Raw genomic sequence first — 10,000 nt, forward strand, 5'->3', positions numbered from 1 at the left:
GGAAGAAACACTGGGCTGAGAAGAGAGGGAGGAGGAGGAGGAGGAGGAGGAGGAGGAGGAGGAGGAGGAGGAGGAGGAGGAGGAGGAGGAGGAGGCCGAGGCACACAATACAGTCAATTGGAAGAAAGTAATGATATGAATAAGGAAACTAATGTGGATATGAAAGAAGAACTTAAAGATGTGGATTAGATGTCTGTAGGTGGATAGGGAAACTAAATATATCTAAAGCCTTACTGTAGGATAAATTAATTAAAGCTTTAGACGGTGGCTGGTGGAGAATACTGAGAAGATAACTTGTAAGGAAGGAAGGAAGGAAGGGAGGAAGCTAAGGATAACGTGGGTTTACAAGAAATAGGGGGATACTACAATATATTCACCTAATAGGAGAAGAATACTTGGATAGGTTTTCTTAATGTATGTAGTCAGTTAAATTTGAAAGTGTTACGTATATAAGGCTGGGGAGAATAAGTGAGCAGTCGGGGAGTATAAAACACAGTGAAGGGGAGACTTTCAGTACTAGATTTGTTATTATGGAAGATCTGGGGAGCAAAGGGGAGGAAAAAGTAAAGTTGGGGAGTGATTCTAAGTGCTAAGGGGGTGGAATGATAGTTGGGGAGGGAAGGGGGAGTATAAAAAGATAGTTTGGGAGGAACTTCGAGCGTTAAGAGCCTGGGGGTAGCGTCGGGGAGTAAAGTGAAGTGTAGAAGACAGTTGGGGAGGAACTTTGGGTGCTGGGGTGGGAGGATCTTAGAAAGAGATATAAAAGATTGTTGGGAGAGGGCTGAGTCGTAGAAAATAGAGTTGGAAAGTAGAAAGGAGGGTTGGGAAGCAAAGGGGAGTAGAGGGGAGGGCTGGGGAGCAGAGGAGAGGATGAGTAGAGGGGAAAATTGGGTAGCGGAGGGGAGAATCGAAAGACGGAGAGGAAGACTGGGTAGCAGAGAGGAGGGGAGGATGAGTTGAGGGGAGGGTTGGGAAGCAGAGGGGAGAGTGAATCGTGGGGAGGATTGGGGAGCAGAGGGGAGGGTGAGTAGATGGGTGGATTGGGGAGTAGAAGGGAGGGTTCGGTAAGACGTGTCATCAAGAGAGGCCAGAAAGGCTTCCACCGCCGCTATTGTACATGTAAATAATGGAATATTTCACCAAGTCGGGCATTTTTTTCTTATTATTCAGAAACCAGATACCTATTGTCTCTGTGCTTTTATTCTTCCGCTTTCTTTGCTCTTTTTTTTAAGTGAACCCTCTCCCTCTTTCTCTTGCGTTTCTTTTTATCTTCATTTTCCCTTTCTAAAAAATAAGAAGTCGATGTATCTTTTGCACTTTTTTTTTACAAATCTTACGTATTTTTTAATCTTTTTTTTTTTTTTACTTGGAGACGCGCGGTATTGGGTTTACCTGCCTGTGTTGGGGTCAGAAATAATTACAGTTGTGCTACCCTGTCGGAGGCTTCAGGCGGGAGTGTATTGTACCTGTTTGATGGCGCGGCGGATGATAGAAAAACGAAATAAAAATGAAATTAAAAGGAACGTGAAGCCACATCGCAGCCATATTGTTATTCTGGATAATCTATATTAGGAGGAGGAGGAAGTGATGGAGAAGTAGGAGGAAGAGGAGGTATACGAGTAGGAGATGGTGGAGGAAGAGATAAAGCAGTATCAGGAGGAGGGAGTGGAAGAAGAGGAGGAGCAACAGGAAGGTGAGAGGAGAAAAAGATTGTGATTATAACGTTAAATGAAGAAGGTAAAATGAAAAAAAAAATGGGAATAGGAAGAAGAGACGATGATGTCATCAGTTGTGAAACATAGTAGGTAGTTATTAAAGCTAAAAACATTTGTATTATTTCGTTATACCACTAATGATATGAGATATGGTGTAATTATTAGAGAAAATAAGAAAATGAAGGAGAGCACCAAGAGAGAGAGAGAGAGAGAGAGAGAGAGATTGAAATAGATGCCGAAGGAAGAAAGAACAAGCGCAAATTTTGTATTGATGTCGTAGAGAAACAAAGGACAGAAAATATTACGGAAGAAAAGAGTAATTGGGTCAAGAGGAGGAGGAGGAGGAGGAGGAGGAGGAGGAGGAGGAGGAGGAGGAGGAACAAGAAAATGAAAAGAAGAAAAGTACAAGGAACGAAGTAATAAAGAAATAACTGGGAACAAATAGAAGAAAGAGGGCATCAATTGACCAGTAGAATAATATGAAAAAATATACGAATGGTGGAAAATGATGAGGAAAGAGTGATAATTAGAGCAAGGAGGCTGAAGGAGCAAGGAGGGGAGAGTAAATTGAAGGTAAATATGGAGTAGCGAGAGAACCAGGAAGCAAGGAGTATTATTATATGCTAAAAGCGAATAATTATAGACGCCGTGGCTGCAGACATGAAAAAGTAGTTACAATTCCAGGAAACTGTGTGTGTGTGTGTGTGTGTGTGTGTGTGTGTGTGTGTGTGTGTGCAGCAGTCTATTTTTTTTTTTTTTTATTTCTTTGTTATTATTTTTGTTCCTATTGTGTCAAGAAATTCTAACAGCTGCAATTACTTAGATTAGCACCGCAACGCCAGCTACTTCTACCACCACCACCACCATCGCAAGAACATCAACCACTACTACTACTAAAACTATACAGCTGCTGTAGCTATTGGTAATGCTACTGCTACAAGAATAGTAATGACAGCAGCAACAGCAACAACAACAACAATCAATACTGCTACTAGTACAACAACAGCATCAACATCAATAACAACAATAGGAAAAGTATTGACAACAACATCGATAACGACAGTAATAATAAGAGAATTAAACAAACGAGCATAACACATAACACACAACAGGCATTAAGATAGCTTGCCGTAATCTGCCACGTGTACATTCCTATTACGCGTGTCACTCGCTTCCCGCTGCCGAGAGAACTAACACTAAGACCTTAAATTCCACGTCTTTCTTTGTGTCTTTCTTTAATTCGAGTTCGTACCTTTGAAATCGCATTACCTCTTAAAGTACAGCGGTATAAATCTTTCACGCCCTTATAAATCACGTACGTATTCCGTAGATCACGTGCAGCGCCTTCAATTTACGTGCTGCGGGTGTTTCTAAATCTTGTCGTCCCCTTAAATTACTTACGAAACTTGTAAATCGGCTACTTTTCCGGAACCAAAATGTCGGGGTGGAAGACATGTTTCATACGTGTTAAGTCACATATCCTAATATTAGTTCAAACCACATTTGTACTGAATATTCTCTCTCTCTCTCTCTCTCTCTCTCTCTCTCTCTCTCTCTCTCTCTCTCTCTCTCTCTCTCTCTCTCTCTCTCTCTCTCTCTCTCTCTCATCTGCCCCTTCTCCCTTATTCCCTTCGCCTGGTCTCTTTTCCCTCTCTCCTCCCTCAGTTCTATCTTCCCTCTTCTCCCTTGCTACTTCTCTTCCTTTCTCTCTCTGTGTCATCTTCCTACCATTCTCTTCCAATTCTATCTTCCTTATCCCTATCTCTCCTTTCCTATCTGTTCTTTCTCCCTCTCCTCCCTTCCCTTCTACTGTTATACCTCATCTCTCCACCACCACCACCACCACCTCCTCCTCCTCCTCCTCCTCCGTGTCTTCTGAGGCCACCGAGTCTCTCCCTCTCCCTTCCTCCCTCTCTCTCTCTCTCACTCTCGTTCTCTCTCCCCCTCTCAGAAGCAAACGCAGTGAAGTAACTCCAAAAAGACCATTAAATATGCAATAAAATTTTCATCGTTTGTTTTAATGAGTTTTTAACGTTATATTCTGTGTTTCTGGTAATAAGGCCCCGGCCATTATTGCAGCTCGACAACGATAAAGTATTTTCATTTGCATATCTAAGCGAGTTTTGTGGTAGTGGTGGTGGTAGAGAGAGAGAGAGAGAGAGAGAGAGAGAGAGGAGGGGGTCTGTGTGTGTGTGTGTGTGTGTGTGTGTGTGTGTGTGTGTGTGTGTGTGTGTGTGTGTGTGTTAAAAAGCAACACATGCACACTCAAAAAATGGCAGTGTGTTATATGCGCGGCGTAATGCGGGAATGAATAATACGAAGGAAGCAAACACGACTCGGGGCGAAGAATGAAAGCGAAATATCACCCCACACTAATAATAAGAATCGAGAAGCACGTAAAATACCGGAAATTATCGCCGAAACCTGTAATAAATTTCCCACGCACCGAAAAAAAAACGAAAAAAAAAAGTATTCAAAACCCCGTAACAGAACCTCAGTTTAACATTCACTTCCTTTACAAGAATTTCATGAATACAAAAACAGATGGAGCGAAATAAATACGTAACATAACATAACTTAGAGGATGAATAAAAACTTGTGACTTGCGAGGAAGTGAATGAAGGGAGAGTCGGGGGTGACGTGAGGGGCAGGGAGTGGGGGAGAGAGGTGAGAGGGAGGGGAAGCAGTGGGGGAGGAAGGAGGTGGGAAAGGCAGGAAAATTGTGTGTGTGCTTGTGTGTGTGGTGGAAAGTAGATAAATTTTTTGTTGACGTGTAGATGAGTAGATTAGTTTGGTCGGAGGTGAATGAAACAAGATTGATAAGACCGTTGTAAGTACGTAGATATTAGATAATTTCAAGAGGAAGTCAGACACGAGTGGAACTTACTAAGAACGTTGTAAGTGTTCAGGTATTAGTTACAAGAGAAGAATGGATAAATACATGGATAATGATATCAAATGGCAAGTCTTAAGTGGCCAGGAAGTGCCCTTTTATAGATTAACAGGTATTTTTGCTGTATCTTATTCTCTGTACCTCCTTAAATTCGAGCTAAAGTGTACAGGTGTAGATTGGAAAGCAGGATCTTAAGGGGTACCACTTTAGGGAGACTCAGCTGTTTAAGGGAATGATGAGGTCGTAGTATCAGTCATTCGAAACTCGCACTTAGAGAACGGAAGCATTGAGGCAGTGTTATCAGTGGCGCTAAAATGTCACCGCGTCAATGTTCGCTGGTCGTGTTATTTCGGAATTATCGCCCTCCAGCCATTGCATTCTTGACGATCATTTGTAATCATTATTTTGTTTTCACACTTTGGATTCCTCGCTCATTCATTCTCTCCCGCTGGTTTCTCTTGCTTTTTCCTCTTTACTTTATTTCCTTTTTTTTTTTTAGCGTTTCTATCAAGTCATCTTTTATTTTCTATTTTTTTCATTAATGTCTCAATTGAACTATCTTTTATTTTTTCGTCACTTTCCTTTCGTTTTTTCTTCTTTATTAATCGACTCTTTTGTCATTCAGTCCGACTATATTTCTTTTCTCTTCCTATTTATATTCCTTTCCTTTGAAGTCTTCTACTTTTTTCTTTTCTTCGCTCATTCTTCATTTCTTTCATCTTTTCCTTTATAATTCCTTCTTCTTTGTATCACACTTTGTATCACACTGATTTCTATTACGTCATGCATTCATATGTTAATTCACGAGAACACTCTCTCTCTCTCTCTCTCTCTCTCTCTCTCTCTCTCTCTCTCTCTCTCTCTCTCTCTCTCTCTCTCTCTCTCTCTCTCTCTCTCTCTCTCTCTCTCTCTCTCTCTCTCTCTCTCTCTCTCTCTGAGGAGAAGACATAACAAAGAAAAGTAGAGAATGGAGGTCGATGAATAGAAAAAAAAATAAAAAGAAAAAAGAAGGAAGAAGGAAAAAAGGAGAGGGATCAAAATTTTGTTTTATTTCACATTTATAGGAAAAAAAGATTAACGTTATTGTGTGTGTGTGTGTGTGTGTGTGTGTGTGTGTGTGTGTGTGTGTGTGTGTGTGTGTGTGTGTTCCAGTTTTAACTTCATCACCAAAGCAACACGTAAAAATAACAACAAAAAAGACCATCGTATACAGAGAGAGAGAGAGAGAGAGAGAGAGAGAGAGAGAGAGAGAGAGAGAGAGAGAGAGAGAGAGAGAGAGAGAGAGAGAGAGACTTACATCTTATAGTATGCAAATAGGATCCAGACTCAGCCAGGTAGAAGGCGCACACTTACCTACCTCACCTACTGCTGAAATAATCCAGGTGTGTCGCCCTTGTTGCTCCTTGGTCACCGCACTTAAGGTGAGAACTAATTAGTCCCACCAGGTGAGACTCCAAGCGTACGAGTCATTAAAGAGGGGTAGAGGCAGTGGGGGTGGTGTCAAGGTGTTCCGTACCTGGCATACTAATTACTAGTGTACATGTGTGGCCAGTGAAGGTGCAAGGAGGTCAGTCTGGGTGTAAAGTGTTGTGTGTGTGTGTGTGTGTGTGTGTGTGTGTGTGTGTGTGTGTGTGTGTGTGTGTGTATACCTTGGTTTTATTATGGATGATAGGGTTATAATTCTCTCTCTCTCTCTCTCTCTCTCTCTCTCTCTCTCTCTCTCTCTCTCTCTCTCTCTCTCTCTCTCTCTCTCTCTCTCTCTCTCTCTCTCTCTCTCTCTCGTTCAGTCAGCAGGCAAAGTTGTCTGTTCAGAACGCAAGTGGGAGACTCTTGTTCAAAAGAAGTTTGTAAGCCGCTTGGAGTTGCCTTTTGTGAGAGGGTTTGCATACCAGCTGCCTCTCTCCTCTTCCTCCTCCTCCTCCTCCTCTCTCCGTACTTCTTTTCCTTTTCTTACTTCAGTATCTATCTTTCGTGTTCCTGTTCCTCTTCCTGCTGCTGCCCTTGCTATTTCTCCTCCTTTTCTGCTCCTCCGCTCTTTGCTTCGCCATTACCACCACCACCATCCCTCCTCCTCTTCTTTCTTTTCTTTCTCCTCCTCCTCACCCTCCCCATTTCCTCCCACGCCTTCCTGCCACCCCATCACCACCCGATCATCACCACTCTTTACTAAACAGAGGTCAACTTACCTGTCGTTTTTTTCACCAGGTGAGTGCCGGTGCCATGAGTCGCCAAGGGGTGCCACGCTGCCTGATGGATGAAGTGCCACTGGGCTATGGGTTAAGTAAGTATGGGACGTGTCTTTCTTCCCTTCCCCCTTCCCCTTCCCCTTCCCCTTCCGCAGGTGACTCGCATCTATCTGAGGTAATGACAGGCTGCCAGGTGTTTTAAGGCTGAGGTGAGGCGTGATTGGATAGGGTGCCATTAATTATATATTGAAAGAGGGAGGGAGTAATTCACAGGCCAGTAATGGATGTCACGCCGGTGCCGCCGCGATGGATGGGTGCCAGTTCGGGTATTTTTGTCTTGTTTATGGCTCAGTGAGGTTAGATTTAATATTGAGTAGCGTTAGTGGCATTAGTTATGTAGTAGTGGTGGTGCTTGTGGTGGTGGTGGTGGTAGTTATTGTTGTTGGTGTTGTTGTTAATTATATCACGTTTATCATTCTTATTACTATCAATACAACTATAACACCACCACCACCACCACCACCAACCACAACAACAACAACAACAACAATAACAACAACGATAATAATAATAATAAATCACCAGATCGCTATCATCTTTCTAATATTTCCTCTTTTATGTACCTGAGGGTTTTCACGAGGAATATTCAGGCGATGAGGGAGTGTTGGATTATTTAGTGCAGGTGTGGTATGCCAGCGTGGACTCCTCACACACACACACACACACACACACACACACACACACACACACACACACACACAGGTTTTGGTTTGCAATTAATATTAAGAAGAAAAATACGCACTTTAATTTTAAATAGTGGTATGAGAGAGAGAGAGAGAGAGAGAGAGAGAGAGAGAGAGAGAGAGAGAGAGAGAGAGAGAGAGAGAGAGAGAGAGAGAGAGAGAGAGAGAGAATAATCCGTAAAAACAGTCAGAAAACCACCATTGGCCCAGGTATTGTGTTCGCCATCAGTAAACATTTAGATAACCACTGCCTCTTTATCTCCTCCTCCTTCCCCTGTCACTGTTCTTCCTATTCCCCGCTCCTCTCTTTCCTCACCCATTTCCTTCCATGTAACCCCTCCCTGTCTCCCTCTCTCTCTCCCTCTCGCTCTCCCCCTCCACGGCCTCCACAGTTCCTTCACCTCATGTTTTCATTCGTCAAAAGAAACACTAATTGTTTACACATACGTCTCGTTCTCGCGTCATTGATTTATATGAATTGTATTTTCGATTAATGGCTGTTTGTTTGCTGGGTCGACGTCCCCCTACCCTACTCCACTTCCCTCCTTCCCCCTTCCCCCTTCCCATCCTTCCTCCTTCTCCCTCAGGCTGGTGATAAGGCCTTTGTTTGTTCCTGCTATTGCTGCTCCTGCTGTTAGAAATGTTGTTGTTGTTGTTGTTGTTGTTGATTTCGTTTGTAATGGTATTTGTTTCTTTGTTAAGATATGGAGAGATATTATAAAAGCTGTTACTCTTATTTATCATTGTCTCTTTCTTTTAAAGATTAATATTATTAGAGTACACATGTAGGTGTCTTAGTTTAATTAGAAAGTTCATTTGATTTTTTCTGTATTGATATTACAAAAAATGAATAAATAAAACTTTAGCTTGAGTCACAGTTATCTTGATTGGAATTATTGCCTTCCGGCTTATCCTTCATTCTGACGGGTAAATATTTCGATTTGTTGAATCAATCCTTAAACTTCGTACTCCTGAACACTCTGTTTACTTTAATAAAGGAACCAATCGTTAATTACACTTCCTGCTGGCTCTGTATTCATCCTAATTCTATTATTCTGCTATTTCTATGAATTTTATTAATACTAGCACTCCACTTTAGATTATTTATTGTTGAGTTTTGACTTAATTATATCCATTTAATTAATGCTTTTGGTTAATAAGAAAAATCCGGTTTGATCAACTCATCACAAATTAATTTTGAAGTATCCGAATAACGTGTGATATAAGCAGCTGTGATGGAGCACTTAATGATACACCAAGCCACACTGCGCTGCACTCAGCGTGTGCTGAACTATTGCCTCTAAGAGTTCTCTATTTTCACATATTGACAAAGAATCAAATTAATCAGTTCAGCAAAGGCCGTCGTCTGGTGGCATGAGTTGAGTACATCAGCCTCCAGTGACGGTTCTGCCTGGCTGTGTTGCTCGTACCGCCAGTGCCGCCTCTGTCACTGTCACAGTAATTGGTATGGAAGGTGTGAGGGGAGCGGGTGATCCAAGAGGTTGCGATTTTCCATTTCCGGGACTTACCTACTCAGAAAGCATGTTTTTTTTACAAACAGCAGATAACAAAATATGAAGTTTTGCATTTTATTATGAACAATTTTACTTAGGAAGACTCTTACAAACAATTTCAGTTTATCGAAATCTTGTGTCGATACAATCTTGGAATCCTTCAAAATTTAAGTGCTCCTTTTTCTTAGCTCGTCCATATGCAGTCTTAAATCAGTCATTGGAGGAAGCTTTCCATTAAATTTCAGTGTAAACAGTCAAGATCGTGATGTGTTTCCTTTATTCCCAGAACCTGGTTAAGTAATAACGTGAAAATAGATGTCATGCTTCCCAGAAGTTTATGTTTATGTGGACGAGGAGAACCCGGCACTCACCCCTCTGGGCGACACCCGGGGCCGTCCAGCTGGCGAAAACAACTACCAATGAGGATGAGCCCGTGGGCCATTTTCAGGAGACTCCCACGCTGTTGCTTCAGGTGAGGACTGACGTGTTGCCCTCGTTTTCGTTCCCAAGCAGCAGAGTGTGGCTGCTGGTGATGCGCGGCTACGCCTCGCAGCGAGTCCTTTTGATCTCAGGCTTCATTTCTTCTTGGCGAGTGTGGCCAGTACGCATTAACGGCGCCAAGACACAAAGGGAATTTGTCATCCAAAGTAGTTACAAGATACACAGCAATATTGTAACTAGTGAATGCCAGTTCATAAGGAGAACAACCACTGCAGAGCGATTACGTGAATGTGACGCAGTGTGCGGTGCGAGAATAGTCAGCAGCGAGTCTCCGCTGATGAAAGACCAGCCCACTTCACTGAGTAGGGAAGCCCCGAATAGTGTTATGGTTCACGCCAGCATCTGCAGAAGGTGGTTCTGTGTTACGTCTCTATTTTGCGGTCTTGTGGTGGCCGCCTGCGTCCTGGAGAAGGTGGACGCGAGACAGCGGTTCACGATACACTTGCAG

General features: G+C 42.6%; 1 long non-coding RNA gene across 1 annotated transcript in view; it reads left to right on the forward strand.

Moving 5' to 3' along the window:
- The window catches only part of LOC135115844 (uncharacterized), a 35,586-nt gene that overhangs the window by 7,863 nt on the left and 17,723 nt on the right, over window positions 1-10,000 (forward strand). The window contains exon 2 of the long non-coding RNA XR_010276071.1: window positions 6,814-6,889. This is a non-coding gene — a long non-coding RNA (uncharacterized LOC135115844). The remainder of the gene's footprint in view (window positions 1-6,813; window positions 6,890-10,000) is intronic.

This window comes from Scylla paramamosain, chromosome 30 (assembly GCF_035594125.1).
Source record: "Scylla paramamosain isolate STU-SP2022 chromosome 30, ASM3559412v1, whole genome shotgun sequence".
In the NCBI taxonomy this organism is placed as follows: Eukaryota; Metazoa; Arthropoda; class Malacostraca; order Decapoda; family Portunidae; genus Scylla; species Scylla paramamosain.